At 35.5% G+C, this 21605-nt stretch overlaps 1 protein-coding gene across 5 annotated transcripts in view; it reads left to right on the top strand.

The window, feature by feature from the left end:
• LOC131507164 (bifunctional heparan sulfate N-deacetylase/N-sulfotransferase 4) overlaps nt 1–21605 on the top strand; it is a 428637-nt gene that overhangs the window by 39740 nt on the left and 367292 nt on the right. For all 5 annotated transcript variants that reach the window (XM_058721528.1, XM_058721527.1, XM_058721526.1 and 2 more), the window contains exon 2: nt 4370–4497. The gene's annotated coding sequence lies outside the window, so the exon portion shown is untranslated. The remainder of the gene's footprint in view (nt 1–4369; nt 4498–21605) is intronic.

The following is a 21605-nucleotide window of genomic DNA, read 5'->3' on the forward strand; positions in this document are numbered from 1 at the left end:
CTCCTGGGGTTTAATTCTCCTGCTCTACTTTCTACTTTAGCTTCTTAAGTCTTTCAACAAGGTCTAAGGTATGCTGTGGTAATAGCAATCCTAAATTTTCATTATCTTAACTCAATATTTATTTTTGCTCACACATCACTGAGGATGTAAGAAAACATCTCAGAGCATCTGCCCTTATAATTACTCAGAATTCCAGGCTGCTCCTGAAATTATGGCACCTTCACATCAGCATATGTTTTCACAAACAATGAAGCAAGGAGGAGTTGAACTGAACAATCTATTACTGACTTCCAACATAAGATGCCTCACTCTCTTCACATTAGATTGGCCAAAACAAATCACATGATCAGTATTTAATTCAAGGGGATAGGGAAATGCAATTTTCTCCAATGCCCAGAAATACAGAAGGACCATATTTTGTTGAATAGTGGTAACATCTACCAAGATTCTTTTTTTAACTGCTATTAAATAATTTGTAAATTAATATAAATTAGAATTATAATTTTGAGGTTGTCTTAAAAGTACAACAAAATAGATATGTAGAGTTTTGCATCAAGGAAGAACTATAGTAACTATAACTTTATCCATACTTCTGCCCTCATGTATTTATAAGTTCTAAAGTAGTTTAGTAGACCCATACCCCTTTCTATAAATAAGAAACTTGAAAGAATAACTTTTTAACTTCCATCAAGGAAAAATATTTTTTTTTTTAAATTTTTTTTTTTCAACGTTTTTTATTTATTTTTGGGACAGAGAGAGACAGAGCATGAACGGGGGAGGGGCAGAGAGAGAGGGAGACACAGAATCGGAAACAGGCTCCAGGCTCCGAGCCATCAGCCCAGAGCCTGACACGGGGCTCGAACTCACGGACCACGAGATCGTGACCTGGCTGAAGTCAGACGCTTAACCGACTGCGCCACCCAGGCGCCCCAAGGAAAAATATTTTTAAGGGGTGCCTGGTTGACTCAGTTGGTTAAGTGTCCAACTCTTGATTTCAGCTCTGGTCGTAATCTCACAATTTATATGTTCGAGCCACTCATCAGGCTCCATGCTCACAGCACGGAGCCTGCTTGGACTTCTCTCTCCTTATGTCTCTGCCCCTCCTCAGCTTGCTCATTCTCTCTTTCTCTCTCTCTCTCTCTTTCAAAAATAAATAAACTTTAAAAAAGAAAAAAAGTTTTAGTTTCCTCACAGAAACTAAAGAAAATAAAGTTGTATCAAATTATCTCCTTTGGTCTCATGATATCCATGTATTTTACACTGATGACTACATTATATTTTTCCTTGTGAAAAGAATTATACCAGAAATATTCCTGCATTTTTTTTTTCTTTCAGCTAATTTCCTTTTTTTTTTTTTCTGAAATGTTTTAGAGACTTGGAAAAAAACCTAGTGCTATTCCAGCTTGTAGTCATAATATCTTCATTTTAACTATGCTTTAATTTTATCAAATTTGAGAGGATTAGGAGTTCCCTATACTGACAAACTTTTAAATAATTGACTGACTTACCCTCTTGCATCATGAAGGTTTCATTCTTTTTTTGTTTTGTTTTTTTAATGTTTATTTTTGAGAGAGACAGAGACGGAATGCAAGTGGGTTGGGGTAGAGAGAGAGGGAGGCACAGAATCCGAAGCAGGCTCCAGGCTCCGAGCTGTCAGCACAGAGCCTGACATGGGGCTTGAACTGACAAGCTGTGAGATCATGACCTGAGCCGAAGTCGGACGCTCAACCGACTGAGCCACCCAGGCACCCCAAAGTTTCATTCTTAAATAGATCATTCATATCAGCCAAAAATATGCTCTACATACCAGCATTATAATGTCCTCTGGTTGTTTCTCTAAGACTAGTGTCTAAATTCCCTCTTCATAGCCAAACTTCAAAAGTTGTTTATAGTCACCACTTCCTTACCTTTCATTCACTCATTTTTAATGATATTTGCTATTGTTTTCTATTTTTATAAATAAAGAAAATGGAAGAAAGTGGTAGCTTTTTATATTCCCCTTATCCCAAACCAGCTATTATTATTTTGTTGTTATTAGTACTACTATCACATTTTGATTTAAGAATCTATTGTTTCCAAAAACCACTGTGCTGTTCTTGTTCTATCTCAAATCAGGTTGCAATATTTGCATGGGTCTATTTCAGTGCCCTGGGTCTAGATCTAAGCTCTTTCCTCAGTACCCTTTGTATATGTGTTTGTCATACTAAATCCTCCTTGTATGAGTTACTGCATCTTTTAGCTACCTTTTAATATCTAGAAGGCCCAGTCTTTAAACATTGTTCCTCTTCTAGAACGCCTTTTAATATTCTTGGTACTTGACTCTTTCATACAAACATTTGAATCATATTGCTAAATGTAAAATTGAGTGAAACAAACCACATTGAGAATTTTATTAGAATTATAGTCTATCAGTTTAAGTTTATATCATAACAGTGTTGAATCTCTCAATCCTTGAAATAGTTGTATTTCTACCATTTTTTTCAGATTTGCCTTACTGATTTACAGTAAAATTTCATACTTTGCTTTCTATAAATTTTATACATTGAAGAAGATTTATTCCGGGGCCCCCGTCTGGGTGGCTCAGTCAGTTGAGAGTCTGACTTGGGCTCAGGTCATGATCTCACAGTTCATAAGTCTGAACCCCGCATCCCTCTAAGTGCAGAGCCTGCTTGGGATTCTCTCTCTGCCCCTCATACTTTCTCTCTCTTTCTCTCTCTCTCTCTCTCTCTCTCTCAAAATAAACTTAAAAAAAAATTTATTCCTGGGACGCCTGGGTGGCTCAGTCAGTTAAGCATCTGACTTCAGCTCAGATCATGATCTCATAGCTGGTGAGTTGAGCCCTGTGTAGGGGCTCTGTGCTGACAGCTCAGACCCTGGAGCCTGCTTTGAATTCTGTGTCTCCCTCTCGCTCTCTGCCCATCCCCCACTCTCTCTCTCTCTCTCTCTCTCTCTCTCAAATATAAACATTAGAAAATTTTTTTTAAATTTATTCCTTAAAAAAAGATTTATTTCTATTTTTTGTTACCCTTGTAAATGATCACTTTTTATTTTATTTTACTAAGAAATGTGTCATTTGCTGCTGGATTTTAGAAATGAACTGATTTTTATATTTTATTTTAATTTAGTTTAGTTTAGTTTTAAGTAATCTCTACACCCAATGTGGGGCTCAAACTCACAACCTCAAGATCAAGAGTCACATGCTCTCACGACTGAGCCAGCCAGGTGCCCCAGTTTTTTTATTTTTTATTTTGTATTTTTGTATCCTAAACTCTGTCATTAACTCTGTTGGTTTAGCAGTAGATTTTGGGGAGGTTTTCTCTGTGGAGAATTACATCTTATGTAAATAATAAAAACTCCTTTTTATTCCTATATCTACTTTGTTTTTCCCCTGTCTGCACCAACAAGGACCTCATTATTATGTTTTATTAGGTATAATGATGGCAGGCATCCTTGCATTGTTCCTGATGTTAGAAAGAATGCTTTCAGTTTTTCTTCAATCAAGTGTGATATTTGTTAATTATTTTTGTACATGTACTAAGTTAAAGAAAAGACTTTCTGTTTCTTTTGCTAAAAATTTAATACAGAATGAATGTTGAATTTGATTGCCTATTTTCCTTTATTTATCAATGTAATAAGATCCTTACCTTTTCATTTGTAATATGTTAAAATATATTAATCACTCAAAGAATTTTGAATTGTATTATTTTCATTGGACTGCATGCCAAGTAAAGACCAGCTTCTGATTGTGAATACAGAGGCTATTTTTTTCTCTACCCACTATCAAGGTCAAGATTTAAGTTTTTCAATTTGTCTTTTTCTGTGTGGTGGGGGGTTTAATTTTCATTAAGCTGTTAAGATTCTGTTTTATGTGGAGTCTCCAATCCAGGTCTGCACCAAAGGCAGACTAGAAGCATGCCCTCCATGTCTTATGCATTCCTGAAAGTAGAAGCTCAAGGTACCAGAGTTTGCAGGAACTCTACTGAAAACTAGCTTTGGTGCTCTTGAAATAAATTTTTAGTCCCAAGATGGAGCCAGTCCTGCACAGGTGCAATGTCAGCAAACCAAAACTTAGATAAACTTCATGCCCTTGTAAATGCTCAGTTTGAACACAAACACCATATATCCAATCAGCCAGTCCCCAAACTCTAAGCCACTTTTAGGCATTTGTACCCCAAACAAGGCTGACTATGAGGACCCAGCCAATCAGATATTTTCTACTGTGTCTTCCTTTTTCTTTGTTCTTCATCTAATAAAAGCTTCCTGCCCTCTGACCCATTTTGCAGTTCTCCAAAGAGAGACTCTCTACTTCATAAAGTGTTAAAGTTTGTTTGTATCACCTAAATTGTTTTCTTTAATATTTTTTTAACAGTTTTTGGTGACAAGAAATGGGATCCAAAGCTGACTGCAAACACCCTTGGACCAAGGACATGCACAGGCAAGATGCCCAATGATCCTTTTGAATTTACTGTTCCTCCTCTTCTTATCTAAGAGCCTTGGGTAAGTCATCCGCAGATTTGAGCTATCTATAACTGGAATCATATAATATATTCCATTTTATGTCTGGTTCTTTCATTAGATATCAAAAGTTTCATATTCAGCCTTGGTGTTCTGTATGGCAGCAATTTGTATATTCTCATTACTAAGATATATTTGCTTTTACAGATAGGACAAAATATGTTTATTCATTCTTCTATCAATAGTCTTTGGGCTGTTTCTAGTTACTAGCTTTTATGCATAAAGCTTTTATGAAAACTCATATACGTGTTCTGTTGAATACCGTAAAACCTTGGATTGCGAGTAACTTGTTCTGCGAGTGTTCCACAAGACAAGCCAACATTTCTAATAAATTTTAACTTGATAAATGAGTGATGTATTTCAATATGAGTAGTACATGATGCCAAATGTTTCATGATCACAACTGAGCCAATGGCTCTTCTTTCCCTCTCTCACTGTTGGATTGTGGGTGATTGTCTCCCATGCTCAGATGCTTGGTCTCAGGCTGCAGTGTTTGGCAGAAATCAGTGATTTTTCAGAACTTTGGAAGGTGTTCACACCTGGCACCAGTGTATCTTTTGTCACTTCAAGGCACCTATGGACGGTCCTTTGCTTTTCCATATAAGAATAAGTTTAGGAATGCTTTGCTTCATTCTGGGTCAGGTGGCCTGCAGATATAGACCCTTTCCTCTGCTGTCTTATTGCAAGTTACATTAAATACAGTATATGACAAGAGTTTATTAATACTGTACTATAGTCAACATCCGTACAAGCATATACAATGGCTCCCATGCAGAAAAAGGTTGAAAAGAAAGGCTGTAAGAAGGAGATGATTATGGTGGAAGTTAAGAAGAAAATACATCAAAAAGTACAAACATGGTATGGGAATGGCTGAAATTGCAAGATTTTATAAGACATCTACATCTGCATCTTGTCTGCAGAGGAGGAGGGGGAAAAGGCAGGAGAATACCTCACTTCAAATGAGATTATGGAGATGTGTAAAATGTGGGAAACTGCAAAATTTTGTAGAAAAGCACCACACGAGTAAGGTTTGTATCAGTGCAAGCAATGAATCTGTCGAAAAACAATGCAATGTCATATTTCTGCAAAATCCTCAAAAGGAGGCAAAAACAAGTGTCATTGGATAGGTTCCTTGTTAAAGCTGCAAGAAAAGGATTCCATTGGGGCGCCTGGGTGGCGCAGTCGGTTAAGCGTCCGACTTCAGCCAGGTCACGATCTTGCGGTCCGTGAGTTCGAGCCCCGCGTCAGGCTCTGGGCTGATGGCTCGGAGCCTGGAGCCTGTTTCCGATTCTGTGTCTCCCTCTCTCTCTGCCCCTCCCCCGTTCATGCTCTGTCTCTCTCTGTCCCAAAAATAAAATGTTGAAAAAAAAAAAAAAATTTAAAAAAAAAAAAAAAAAAAAAAAAAAAAAAAAAAAAAAAAAAGAAAAGGATTCCATTGAGCCAATAGACACCAGTGATTCCATTAGTGATAGTGAAATTCGTCCTACACAATAACCCTCCCTCACACCAGCCATGAAGGTTTTCAAAGGTAAATGCAGGTTGATTTATTTATTTTTCTTTGTATTTTGTATTTTTTTTTATTATTTTGTATTATATCACAGCATTGTAATCATTTTTATATACATATTTTGGGTTGTAGAATTAATCATCTGAGTTTCCATTATTTCTTATGGGGAAATTCACTTTGATATACAAGTGCTTTGGATTACAAGTACGTTTCCAGAACGAATTATGGTGACAGACCAAGGTTTTACTGTATGTGTATACTTATCTGCTAGATACACATCAAGGAAAGATATTGCCGTGTCACAAAATAGGCATATATTCTGCATCAGTAGACATCACCAAACAACCTTCCTAGTTGGTTTTACTATTTATACCCCCACCAGCAAGCAGTATATGCAAAGTCCAATAACTTCAAGTTGTCACTGAAGCTGGGTATTATCTCTTTTGGATTTAATATTTAGAGGCTGGGTAATGATTGCAGTAGATTTTAATTTGCATTTCTCTATGGCTAATGAGGTAGAGAACCTTTCATACATTGTTTGGCCATTTGGATATCCTCTTTTGTAATGTTCATTCAAATTATTTTCTAAGTATTCTATACAGTTTTCTATTTTGTCCATTTATATGATTTCTTATATATAGTCTATGTAAGCCTCTAACAAATGTGCACATTGCAAATATATTCTCCTACTCTGTGTGCTATCTATTCATTTTCTTGATGATAAACAGAAGATCTTAATGTAGCTCTGTTTATCATTTTTTTTCTCTTCAGTAGAGTTTGTTACCAAGTTAAAATGTCTGCCTACTCCAAGATCATAAAGATACTCTCCTATGATTTCTTCTGGAAAATTTCTTTTTTTTTTCCTTTGACATTTACATTTATTTTCCATCTGGAATTGTTTAATATAATGTAAAGTATAGAAGGTAAGACTGATTTTTTTTTTCTTAGATGTGTATCCAGTTGACCCATGGCCATTACTGAAAAAATCATTCTTTCCTAATTTTACTACAGGATGAACATTGTATCAGGTCACTATATGTTTTTGAGTTTGTTTATATTTGTTCTATTCTTTTCCATTGGTCCATTTTTCTATACCTATACCAAAACACACTGTTTTCATTACTGTAGGTATGCATGCATGTCTTGATTTTGATAGCATAAGTCCACAAGCTTTGTTATCGTCTTCTAGATTGTCTTTTCTAGTTACGTTTTGATGTTTTTTTTTTAATTTAGATACAATTTGCATGTGCTTAAATGTTAAAATCTTATTTTCAGTTTGATGAGTTTTAACAATTGTACATATCCATTTCAGAATCACCCAAAACAAGATATAGAACATTGCAGTTATGCTCCTTGCATTATTTTGGTGCAGATTCCAGGTTTCATTGTCAAAAGTATTTTACTATATATCTATAAAAGAAAAGCGTTCTTAAAAACTAAACCATAATACCATTTTCAATCCTAAATGTGGTAACTATGATTCCTTAATAATATCTAATTGCAAAAACTGGATTTTGAATTAAAAACATACTTTCTTCCCTTAGAGGTCATGTTCTAGAGAGTTACAGCAAATACATGCAACTTTTCTCAAGATCAGTTCCACTGTGGTTGCAATGAAGATTTTTAAAATGTCTGTCCTGCCTTAATCACAGATAGGAGAGACAAAATATATAAAAACATTGACAACCGTAAATTACTACACATATACATATATATACATATATATATATATATATATATATATATAAAATTGTCTCCACTAACCTTTTCATTTTATATAAGCCAAACAAAAATTAAGGAGGTTAAATCTGCAACTTTTGAGTTCCTCCTCCCCTTCTTTCTTGATGAAGCCCCGTCTCTCTCCTTGGGCAGAGGCATCTTTTTTGGTGATGGAGGACTCCTCTTCCATCTTCTGGCAGACCTCTCATGAGAATATCTATCTCTCCTCTTTCTTTGACTGCTGTCTGATCATTGCTACAATCAAGCTCACCTTATTTACCACACATCATTTTCCTATTCTGGCATCTCTATATATTTTTTGTGATATCAACATTTGCTTCTTTTACCCAGATACAAAACCCTGACGGTATGAGTGAGGGACAAGGCCATGGGGCTCTTTTCTCTATAATTTATGATGTTCGGGTTTTGCAGCATTTCTTAAGTCTGTAGGTTGATGTCTTTTGTCAATCTTGGAGTTTTCTTGGCCATCATTAAATATTGTTCTGCTTTGTTCTCTTCCTCTTGTTCTACTGGTACTCAAATTAGAAGTATATTAGGTCTTTTTTTTCTTTCTCCTCATATGTCTCCCATCTCTTTTTCCTATTTTCTATCCTTTCACTATTCACACGGTTTAATTGGGATATTTCCTATTGGCCTTCACTTAAAGTCACTATACCTTTCTTTTGCTGCATCCAATTTGTTATTAGACTCATCTATTTATTTCTTAAATTGTAGTTGAATTTGTAATTAGTAAAAATTATGTTGATTATTTTATGTTTAGAGATTCCACTTCTCTAATGAAATTCTTCCTTATATTATTTATTTTCTTAAACTTAAATCATAGTTACTTTAAAGTACATCCTTAGTAAATAAAATGTCTAAGTCTTCCTGGGTCACATTTTCTTGTCATTTATTTTTCTTGGTATGCTGAGTATTTTTTTTTAATGATTGTGGGACATTTTGCATTAATAATTCTAAAGACTGAGTAATTTGTATTTTACTCTGAAGAGGATTCATCTTCCTTCTATTGAATAGCTTGCATGGGGATGAATACCTTAACCCAATCAAGAACTGATCTACTCATGGTGTGTTTTTACTAAAGCCCCTTTCCTTGCTATGTCCTCCCATTTTATTTTTAATCTCTTTTACATTTTAAGGCTGTCAACAATTATTCCCTTTAGCTTCTTTGCTTCTTTCTCTCTGTAGTTTAAGAATTCAATAAATTCCCTAAAGAAAAATCACTGGATTTTTCCTCATTTCCCTATGCCTCAATTTTTCTGAGATCTTGGGCTCTCAAGTTTTGGCTGCCATTGTATTTCTAACCTCTACTTTTTATCCCCAGACTTAATAAAATTGCTGAAAACTCTGCTAGTTTCCATTTTCCTAGTAACAGCTCTGTCTCTCACTTCATAGCCTTTTTGTCTTCTCCAAGAATTGGCAAAAGCACTGTGCTTACAGCAGCTTATAGAATATCAGTCTGTCTTTCCTTGCTTCCCTCAAATCGTTGCTAGCAATTCTAGAAACAGATTTTTCTTTTGCATTTTAGCTGGACTTATTTTGTTGCAAGCTGCTCCCTCATATCCAGAAGCAAAAATTTCATTTAAGCCCTTCTAAGATTGTTACTTTTGATTTTTTGTGGACTATTCAGTGGCATGGAGGTAGAAAATTTAAATTTTTAAATGGAAGTGAGGATGTTAGCTACTCTGTTGTCAATAAAATGAATTGAATTCCAGGGGAAAAAAATATGACTACTTATAGTTATTTTTACCCTACTTATTTCTTGGCCATGTTCTAGATAATTGCGATTGATATATAAATAAGACACACACTGAGGTGCCTGGGTAGCTCAGTCAGTTGAGTATCCCATTCTTGATTTGGGCTCAGATTAGGATCGCAGGGTCATGGGACTGAGCCTCTTGTTGGGCTCCATGCTGAGTGTGGAGCCTGCTTAAGATTCTCTTTCACTTGCCCTCTGCCCCTCTTCCCTGCTTGCATGCTCTCTCCCTGTAAAATAAAATGAAATAAAAACTTTTTTTAAAAGACCCATATTAAGTCAACTTGTAAAATTAGTGAATAGGGATAATATAATAATATAATAATACATATATAATATATAATAATATATATACAATAATCTAATTCTACATAAATACTTTATAATTCTCTTTTTTGTTTTCATTTGACTATATTAATATATTTTCAACTTCATGTCAAAACTATTTAAAATAACTACATATATTTTAATAACATCAAAATTCAATACTACTTCTTATACTTGTTTTTCTTTAAATTTCTAAATATTTTCTATTTAAGTCTATCTAAGTCCTGTCTTGATCATAGCCTCACTTTGTAACATTCTCAATGTCCCAGGATATGGCATAGATATGTAGGTAATTTATTCTAATTTTCTCTTCTTTTCATTGACCAACTGTTGAAACAGTGTCCTGTTCTTGGTCAAGCTCAAATTTTACTTCTTTTTAGGACCTTTACTGTCCTTATAGAAGCAATATAAAAGGCATCAGTCTCATATACACTCATTGAATTTGGGAGGGGTTGCATTTTTGGACATGATCTTTTTAACTAGATCAGTTCTTTAAGGGGCCCTCATAGCATGATCCTCAGAGGAAAAAGTTTACAGCATAGTACGGGTATTTGGGGAACAACAAACTTACAACTGCTTTCATCATATTTTCTTTCAACTACCTTTTATTCAGTTCTTTGGCCATAGTGCCAAGTTGATCTAAATTTCCTGATATCTTTCATATTATGAAAGTCCATCTACTAACCCTAATTTGTATGATAATCTGTGCTATTTATTTTCTCAATCACTTTCTGATAGGTCTTTCAACATCTATATGACTTCCACTTTAATATCCTGTGTGATACACCTTTTATTTCTTTTCAGCAGGTTAAATGCATCACTCACTTTCCTCTTGTCAGGCATATGAGTCAAAACTTAATCAAAACAAAAAAGAAATGGCAGGGGTACCTGGGTGACTCAGTTAGTTAAGCATCCGACTCTTGATCTCAGCTGGGGTCACGATCTCACGGTTCTGACTTTGAGCCCCACTTTGGGCTCTGCACTGACTGTGGAGCCTGCTTGGGATTCTGTCTCTCCCTCTCTCTCTGCCCCTCCCCTGCTCACTCTCACTTGTGCTTTCTCAAAAAATAAGCTAAAAAAACAAAAGCAAAAAAGGCAAAAAAATAAATGGCAGATAAACAGATTATAGTGGTGTAAACCATATTTTATAATAATCATAATTAAGGATAGCAACTTAGAACAAATATTGACTGAGAGATAAAAACAGAATAACAGTCAAATAAAATCACATATTGTACTATAATAAATTGTTCTATTTTAGTATATGTGAAATTATCATAAGCATTTCAGAAACAAGTAGCACTATAATAAACCAGCAGAGTGACATAAATGACACATCTATGAACCATCAATAGATGCTCAACAAACTTCAGGATGTTATTTCATTCTCCCTTAGGTAGAATTAAATGCTTTCTCAATTTATGTTCATAGCATTTAAATATATTCTATTATGACACTAGCCTGGAAGATCTATGAATTCAGGAGTCACAACCAACTTGTTCTCCCCTGCATCCAAAGTGCTATTTAGTATCTGTCATGGCATATTTTTTAAAAACAGTTATTTAGTTTTGAGAGAGAGAAAGACAGTGGGACAGAGTGTAAGCAGGGGAGGGGCAGAGAGAGAGGGAGACATAGAATCTGAAGCAGGTTTCAGGCTCTGAGCTGTCAGGACAGAGCCTAATGCAGGGCTTGAACTCAAGGACTGCAAGATAATGACCTGAATAGAAGTCAGATGCTCAACCAGCTGAGCCACCCAGGCACCCCAGCATATGTGTTAAGTATATTTCCAAATAAATGAATCAACATTCAGCATTTCTTCACTTAATTAGGAATTCCCCAAGCCTAGAAAGGGCTTGATAACAATGAATATCCAACTAATATTTATTAAATTCATTATTACAGATAACAAACATTTATTTAGTCTTCATTGTCTGCCATGAACTGTACTAAACAAAATGAGAATTACTGAGCAAATTGAAAATATATTCACTACCCTCATGTCTGCCTGTTCTCTTCCTTCCTAATTCCATCATCTAATATTTTTCTATGTCAAGAAAAATAATTATTGAGAAGAGTAGTTTAAGAAGACTATGAGATAATATTAATGCTCCTTGAAAATAATTTATGTTTAAAACTTTTATTCATCTCTAATGCTAGACGTAATCCTCTTTTTTTTTTTTCAGATTACTCTTCCATTAACAAAACACAAGTTCAGAGGATATAAGTATTTAGAGAGTGCTTGAGAAGATTGAGTAGGCAAGGTCCCAATTTGCATTATATAGTTTTTTTACACCTAGGGTATTCCCTTTGTATACAAATAGTTACAGACTCTGCTTGAAAGAAGACATTTTCAGTAATTCAGGGATGTGTGTTTTTCACTCATCTTGGGTGGGGATGTCTGGAAGAAGTAAGAAATGAAGGAAGAATCATAGTAAAAGTGACAAGAAAAATATGTTGAAAATTCAGTTAGGATTTTAGGAGATATGAAATTTAAATGCAATAATTTCCTGATTATTTTAAGTTAAACCTCTCATCTCTCACTCAAATTCTTTCTTTCTCTTGTCTAAAATGTTGTTATTTGAATACAGTTGACACACAGTGTTACATTTTAGATGTATAACAGTGATTCCACAAGTCTGTATGTTATTATGCTACACTCACCACAAGTGTAACTACTATCTGTAACCATACAATGCTATTACAATACCATTGACTATATCCCCTATATTGTACCTTCTTTCCCTGTGACGAATTCCACAACTGGAAACCTGTATCTCCCACTCCCCTCTACCCATTTTGCCCATCAACCCACTCTCCTCTCTGGCGACCTTCAGTTCTCTGTATTTATGAGTCTGTTTCTGCTTTTTGTTTGTTTATTTACTTGTTTGTTTGGTAGATTCCGCATATGAAAGAAATCATATTGTATTGGTCTTTGTCTGACTTATTTCACGAAGCATAAATACCCTCTAGATCGATCCATGTTTTTGCAAGTGGCAAGATCTAACCTTTTTTTATATCTGACTAATATTCATTCCAGTGCATGTGTGTGCGTGTGTGTGTGCGCGCGCGCGCGCTCACGTGTGTGTGCGCGTGCGTGCTATCTTCTTTATCCTTTCACCTTTTGGTGGGCACTTAGGTTGTTTCTATATCTTGACTATTCTAAATAATGCTGTTATAAACATTGTGGTGTGTAGATCTTTTTGAATTAGTGTTTCAGTTTTTTTTTTTTTTTTTTTTTTTTTTTTAGGGTAAGTGCCTAATAGTGGAATTACTGGATCATATGCTATTTCTATTAATTTTTTGAGGAACCCCTATACTATTTTCTATAGTGGCTGCACCAACTTATATTCTCACCAACAATGCATGAGGGTTCCTTTTCCTTCCCATCTTCTCCAACACTTGTGCTTTCTTGTCTTTTTAATTCTAGCCATTCTGATAAGTATAAGACATATCATTGATTTGGCATAGGTTTTGATTTACATTTCTTTGATGAGTAGTGATGTTGAGTATCTTTTCATATGTCTGATTACCATCTGTATGTTTTCTCCATCAAAATACTTTTATGTCTTTAACTAAGCATAAGATCTGTGTCTCCGTGTTAAAAACATGAATGTATGGTTGTTACCTAGAGATAAACAGTAACTATGCTGAAGAACATCTTTTAAGCTTACAGATACAAAATATGTAATATGTATTGTTTTTATTTAAAATAAAATACCGACAACGTAGATTCTTTTGAATTACATTTGTATAATATGTTCACGTCAACACATAAACTTTTACCACATTTTTAATTAACAATATATGATTCTCATATATTTGTTCATATTCAAGACTTTTCCTTTAATTAGAGGAGTATTATAAACAGGTCTACATTAGAAAATAATTTGCAGTTTTGTGAAGGAGGTATTACATAAGTAGAAACTGAGAAACTGGAAATGAGGTAAGATTAGAAAGGTATTTCACAGGCAAATCTGATAAAGTTAGTGACAGACTAGATGCTAGGGATGGGGGAGACTGAGGAGGAAACAACGGGGTTTTTAACAATGTGGGAGCCAAGTAGAGCATAGCAATGAGTTTAACCAGAATAGGAGCCACAGATATGGACAAATCAGAAGGCATGACATGCCTCCAACCATCACAGAGTTGAAAGAACCTGAACAAAGTAATCCAAAACACCAAAGGGAATGAAAGTATGTTTTTCACAATCATATATAAAACTCAAGACTGTCTACTTTTTATATTGTTCTTTGAAAACGCATAGTAAAATCTGTAATATCGTAGAATGCTATTAATTTATATTTATTGAATTTCTATTTTCCCATTTAGTATCCCTTCCCAGTGCCACTCTGATTAGAACAAACATAGTCAACAGTACCAGAGGAATTAGAAGCCCTGTTCTTCAGGGGCATGTGGAGTCCCTTATTTTGTCAAATTCAACAGATCCTCTTGACTGTTCCTTGACATGTGTGATTAATTGCCAGGAGTCACTTTATTCTCAGCATCTCCCTCACCCGTGTTGCTCAGGCTCTGCTCTCCAGCTGCCACATCGCATCTCTCAGAAGAATTGAAATACGCCTTTATATTTAAATTTAGTCCTTGTGATCAGGCAGAACTTGTCACATACCTGCCATCCTCACCTAATAATAGGCAAGCATGAGTGAGTACTAGGACTCCTAGTGTATATTTAATACACTATCCATTGCGTGAAAATACTGATGTGTCTCCTGGAGCCTGCATTGATGCATACATTTGTTTTCTGTTATGCCCATTCTCTGCCATTTGACAGTTCATTAAACCCAGTATTTGGTTAGGTAATGTTTGCTATTCTTTCTTGTATATTTACTTCAAATTGGAAAAATCAAATTTAAAAACACCATCCAACTTTCAAGATTCTTATACATAAAACTTACATAAAACGAAGAATAGTCAGATAATAGAAAGGCAGTGAGGGTAAAATCAATAGTTAACTAATTTTAAATGGTACTTCAGAGCATCTTATTTTTTGTATTTTGGGAAAAAAACCTATATTTTAAATTAGCCACCCTGTCTTGGGAGAATTTCAAGAAGCATGAAAAATGAAGTGTTACTAAGATTCAGTCAATGCTTTAAAATTTTCTATTAATGATAGATAATGGACATAATAATACAGATAATAATACAGGATGCTATCAATGCTTTGTATTTGGCACAGATACCTTTATTTAATTCCAAATTAGAAACAATATTCCTAATTTTCAAGATGCTCATTAGGTTTCCAAATTAGAAAATGGTATTTCTCCATTTTTTAAGTTTGTATGTACATGTGTACGGTTGTATGTATGTATGTATTTACCCTGAGAGAGAGAGAGCATGCAAGCATGTGTAGGGGTGGGGTTGTAGTGGGAAGGGGAAAAGAGAAGAGGAGAGAATCCCAAGCAGGCTGTATGCTAACATCACAGGACAGGGCTTAATACCAAAAACTGTGAGATCATTAGCTAAGCTGAAATCATGAGTCGAATGCTCAACTGACTGAGCCACCCCAGTGCCTTGGTATTCTTCATTTTTAAACATGGAAATGGCACTTGATATCAAGCCTAATCATTTCACTTTTTTTTTAATATTGAGTTCAAGAAAAGGCTAAATATAGAAGAGGCATCTTAGCCTCCATGTTGTACATAACTATTTCCTTTTAGTAACCTTTTGAAATTAAATTTTGTATATTCATTCCCTTGTGTACATTTCCTGCTATATATCTAGAAGAAAGCCATGGTGTCAGTGATGAATAGAACCAGTGACCTATCCTTCTCTACAAGAACAAGATATTCTCTCTTGAGAGAGCCTACTCTGAATTCTGTGTTTCAGTTCCCTCTCGTAGCTCCCATTTCTCTGCTCAGCCAGCATGTTTTCATAGTAGCAGATTCAGATTCTTCTCAGGAAAGAAGACCAAAAGATCAGTGTCGAATTAGCCACATTAAAAATGCTCTGATCAGACTCAAATATATTGTTCAAGAGTATATTTGAATTTATCAAATATTTTTTTAATCCATAGTGCTTCTTTTAGTTCAGATAGAAAGCTCAGATCACTTCTTTTTTTACATTAATGAGAATAAAGTACCCTCTGCCATGCAAGGTTATTCAGGTGCCTTTTCCAAATTTCAGGTATATTTTCTCTCATGTATTCATTCATTTATTCACTCATTTCTTAGTTAATTCAATCATTAGTGATTTTTCCACAAGCATTGATCCTTAAGTGTGAATACAAAAATAGTCGATAGAAATGATATACATTGACATAAAAACCAGTTATTGATAATTCAATGTATATTTTAATAGTCTCATCTTAAAAGCTAGTTGAAATTTTAACAAATTATGAATATTTCTAAAATCCTTCCTTGAAAGAAACTTGATTCTTTGGCTCAACATTTTTTTCCAGTAAAACAGAAATTTCGTGTTAGATGTTTGATCTTTTAGATCTTCCATCCGTAGCAACTGAAAGATAACACTTTGTAATTCAAAGTTATTTATGGAAATATTTCACTGACCTAGTGAGGCTCTTATGGTATAGTCACAAAATAAAGTTATTTTCTTCTCTTCCTATTCATTTAAACCTATTCTGTGAGAATAGAACTTTCCTGCCTTAGATGAAATATTTGACAGCTTCTTTAACTCTTTGGTTGTACTGTTTTCATTCAAATGAGAAGGATCTCACCTGAATAATTAAGAAGGCCAGTTCAGCATAATAATTAAAAACTTAGTGTTGAATTCAGTTCTTAATCTTATTCCTTTCAACAGAGGGAGACTTCCAGTAGGGAAACTTGCAGAAGGAAAGGGCTGAATGCATGGCTTCCTTTCTATTTCCTGCATAGGTTACTGCTCCGCTCCCATCCTCACTAGGCTGTAGTAGACTACTCTACAATTAAAGGGAGTGGGAGATTAGTGAGAAAAGAGGTAAAGGGCAGGAATTTTGCTACTTGACAGATATTAATGTTATTAGGCATTGAATTTCTCTGTGATTTTAAGGTCTTTAAAGCTAACTCTTTCTTGAAGCACATTGACAATGCATTTTCACCTGTCTAGTCATTTGTAATATCCTCAAAAGTTCTTGATTTTGTGATGTTTGGTTCACTCAGTCTTTCTCCGTTGGAATCCCCTTCTTAACCTTCCTCCTTTCACTTTTGGGCAAAATTTCTTTAAGTTAGGTTTAGTGACTCACCTACTGTAAGCTAAATGCTTTTGAATCCTTTGTTCTGGTAAATTCTGGAATTCAGTTTATTCCTTTTAATTTTGTAATTAGAACAACTAACAAGCTATACTCTTTCTGGGTGTGGATCTGACACCAATTTCTATGCCTCATCCCTCTAGGGGGTTGTAACAAGTCAATGCTTTTTTTTTTTAATCTTAGTGCAGTCTGAAGTTCTACCACTAACAGAGACATTGTTTTCACATATCATGTTTCATCAAATTTAAGACTGCACTGATTTAAGATGTGCAGTTAATTTATATTCTGCCATTAAGAGACAACATCAGTTGAAATACATGCCCTGATTCTAAAGATGTTAGAATGTGAACAGTGGCACATGTTAGAATTGCTGAAAAATGGTCTTGGCTTTCAGAAGTGGGGCAAATCACTGCTGACAATAGATTAAACTGCCCTCATCGCTGTTGTGGGAAAGCTGTTTTTGCTATTGCTACAGTGGTCTGTGGGTGGAATCCTACAGACTTTGACAAGTTTGACATAGGGATGCTAAGCGCAGTAGCAAACAGTGGAAAAGGGTTAGAAGCAGGAACAGCTGTGTCCCCTAGACTGAGAAATAAAAGGTCTCTAGACAGGTGCTAATAGCTCACAGTTCTCAAGTCAGCCTCTTGCGTAAAGTTATTGAACCTATTCTCCTTTCCCCTCAAATCTAATGGCTTGGCTCATTCCCTAGCTTCCTCCTTGTCTTCTCTGCAACTTTTAAAAGTCACTGTTCTTCAGAAGCCAGGCAGAAGTTATGGGAACACAGAAAACTTCCTCTGCCTGCCTTGGTAAGAAACCTGGTTCCCCATCCTGAAAAGGGATAGTTAACAGGACTTCTTAGGGCAATGCATCTGGTACTTGTCTACCAAAGTACTCATATTTGGAGGGTAAATGCAGGCCTGTGGCTCAATTTCTTTTTTTTTTTTAATTTTTTTAATGTTTATTTAATTTTGAGAGAGAAAGAGAGACAGAGCATGAGCAGGGGAGGTGCAGAGAGAGGGAGATACAGAATCCGAAGCATGCTCCAGACTCTGAGCTGTCTGCACAGAGCCCATCGCGGGGCTCAGACCCACGAACTATGAGATCATGACCTGAGCCAGAGTCCTACCCAGATGCTCCCGTGGCTCAATTTCTAAATTTTGAAGTATATTTATGGAAATTTTGAATCTATATGCTTGTTTTGAAATTTACTAAATTTTTGGAAGTTGATAATTCTGGAAGAAGTGCCACATTATTCTGGGTCGATGTCTTCTTTCTTTTTAATTTTTTTTTAATGTTTATTTTTGAGAGAGAGACAGAATGTTGAATGGGGGAGGAGCAGAGAGAGAGGGAGACAGATCTGAAGTAGGCTCCAGACTCTGAGCTGTCAGCATAGAGCCTGACACAGGGCTCAAACTCACAAACCTCGAGATCATGACCTGAGCTGAAGCCAGAAGAGCCAACCAGGCGCCCCAGGTTGATGTCTTCTTAAAGCTCCTCTGTTTTGCATTAGAAGAAATTATGTCAATCTCAAACATGTTTCAGTTGCTCCATTTTTTTTTTGAACCTAGAGGATGTATCACCTCTTTCATAAGTCCTTCTTGGATATTCCACCACCTAATTTTGGGATATAGTAGCAGTGGGCACTTACTAGGGAGAAAGAGGGAAAGATTCTCGTCTGAATATGAAATAGCTATTTAATTTCAATAGCTTTGTTACCTAACTAACATTCCTTGTGTAGTGGTGCATATGGAGGCATTCATATTTTTTTTACATGTTAAAAATACTAGTATGCTTATTAAAAAGTAACATTTTATTTATTTTTATTCAAGCTTGATTTCTGAAAACAGGAGTTCTTACAAATAGTATCTCCATCTTGATTGGCCTTTGAGTTCTACCTTACCATTTCCATATTTTCATGCTGACAATTACAAAATCCTAAAACCTAGAAACAAATAACTATTCATAGGGTATTAATAGATTTGCATTACATAAATGGAACCTAAATTAGTTAATAAAGCTAAACTAAAAAAAAATGTTTTTTAAATCTTTCAGATTTTGGCTCAACAGGACCCTATAGGAATTGGCTGCCCAGTGTTGAACTAATTGAAAATAAGAACACGTAACAAATGTAAATAATAAAAGCTATCCAGAAATCCTATAGATTGTGATAATTTATGTACAAACTAAAATATAGAAAGTACAAATGTGTTCCAGGAGCATATTAGAAGGAATTTGCAAGGTTCTTAAAGAAAATGTTTCATTTACCTTATTTCTTTCTTGATTCCTCTTTCTGGGACAGCTCTCCCATCTCCAAGACACATAGGTCTACACTTTGACATCCCCTCCTATCTGAATGGAATCTTTCTTTTTATTTCTTTAATTTTTTTTAACGTTTATTTATTTTTGAGACAGAGAGAGACAGAGCATGAATGGGGGAGGGTCAGAGAGAGGGAGACACAGAATCTGAATCAGGCTCCAGGCTCTGAGCTGTCAGCAAAGAGCCCGACGCGGGGCTCGAACTCACGGACCGCGAGATCATGACGTGAGCCGAAGTTGGCCGCTTAACCGACTGAGCCACCCAAGCGCATTCCCTAAATGGAATCTTAACAATGAAATGAAACAATGTGATTGAGATTTTGTTGCAAGCATCTTCCATAATCCATATACTTGTAGTAATCTCTCTGACCACCTTCACTCACTGTCTCATTGTATTTGATACTTTATTCAAAGGTGGTCCCAGTGACCGACCTTATCCACTTTCATTTCTCCCCACTTTAGTATCTAACTCCAGACTCTTTCATAGATATTCAATAAATGCTTGTTTGTTGTTGTTGTTGTTGTTGTTGTCTTTAATCAAAATGAGGAAGAAGCCTCAACAAACCTTGGTGATTCTGAGATTAAAGGTGAGATTGAGGAGGAAATGGCTAAAATGAGAACAGAATGTTTTAGTCCTTTGCAAGCAATGTGTTAGGGGGATTTTTCCTCCCTCAAGCTCAAGACCCTTTATCAAATTATTCTCAATATTGTATGTACTCATTCACTAAGTAATTACCAACTCTTTAATATGTTCTAGACTTGATGTGTGTGTATATGCATGTGCTTTGAGGGATGAAAGTTAGAGAGGAATGATGAAAGGATAAGGGGATGGAAATAAAATCTTCAAGTTGAGGAGTAATCAGCCACATAAATAATTAAAATATATATGAAAACAATGAAACAGAAGTAAGTAACATGTGCTTTGGGAGCATAATAGAGGGTCAAATTAATGAAATCATCATGACCCCACTGGAATGCGTTAGCATCCATGAAATATTTTGTAGGAATTTGAGAATGACATTGTGTAACTGTTGCCAAAACTGTTTTTCTTTTTTTTTTTTTTTTTTTTTTTTTTAATTTTTTTTTCAACGTTTTTTATTTATTTTTGGGACAGAGAGAGACAGAGCATGAACGGGGGAGGGGCAGAGAGAGAGGGAGACACAGAATCGGAAACAGGCTCCAGGCTCCGAGCCATCAGCCCAGAGCCTGACGCGGGGCTCGAACTCACGGACCGCGAGATCGTGACCTGGCTGAAGTCGGACGCTTAACCGACTGCGCCACCCAGGCGCCCCTGTTTTTCTTTTTTTTAATGAATAGCTAATATGGCAGAAGTCTTCAAGATTAGAACTGTGATCCCTATACAGAAGAAGGGATCTACATGAAATCAAGAAAATTATTAGAACATGGAGCCTTAATGAAATAGGGCACAAAACCTATTATCAAGAATTGCTGAGTGAATCAACCCTATAGAAAAATAGCATTTTTTAATGTCAAAAATTTGAGTTATTTCAGGAGGAAATAAAGAGGAAATATTTAATACTATCTACTCATCCTTTCAAAAACATTGCCATGGATATTCATAAGATAGCTGAGTAATCATTCAGTGGGGTGTTGACTTCAGATAAGAAAGACGAAAAACTAGTACTATTGTTTAACGTGTGTCATGTATTACACCATTTTCTTCTGACAGTTCTGTGAGATACACAAATGAATATCATCCTCATGTTACAGATAAGGCAGTTGAAGTGTTTGAGTAACATTTCTGTGTTCCTAAAGTCTGGCTCCAGCGTCTTAACTATTTTATATTTTATTTTAATTTTTTTTATTAAAAAAATTTTAATGTTTATTTGTTTTTGAGACAGAGAAAGACAGAGTGTGAATGGGGGAGGGTCAGAGAGAGGGAGACACAGAATCTGAAGCAGGCTCCAGGCTCCGAGCTGTCAGCACAGAGCCGGACATGGGGCTCGAACTCGCGGAGTATAAGATCATGACCTGAGCCGATGTCGGATGCTTAACTGACTGAGCCACCCAGGCGCCCCTTATTTTATATTTTATACTGTCTGTTTGGAAATAGGAAACACCTCATAAAGATAAGCTGGAAATTTTGTTAAAGAGATCCCTTAGTGTTCAGTAAGTTCAGCAACTAATCATCTCCCTTGACATCTTCCTACACAGTTTCTAAAGTAGGACATAACTATGAAATCCTCAAGTTTTGAAAGTAACCTAAAGTCTTCTGAAATCTAGTG

Source organism: Neofelis nebulosa, chromosome 3 (genome assembly GCF_028018385.1).
Source record: "Neofelis nebulosa isolate mNeoNeb1 chromosome 3, mNeoNeb1.pri, whole genome shotgun sequence".
Taxonomy (NCBI): domain Eukaryota; kingdom Metazoa; phylum Chordata; class Mammalia; order Carnivora; family Felidae; genus Neofelis; species Neofelis nebulosa.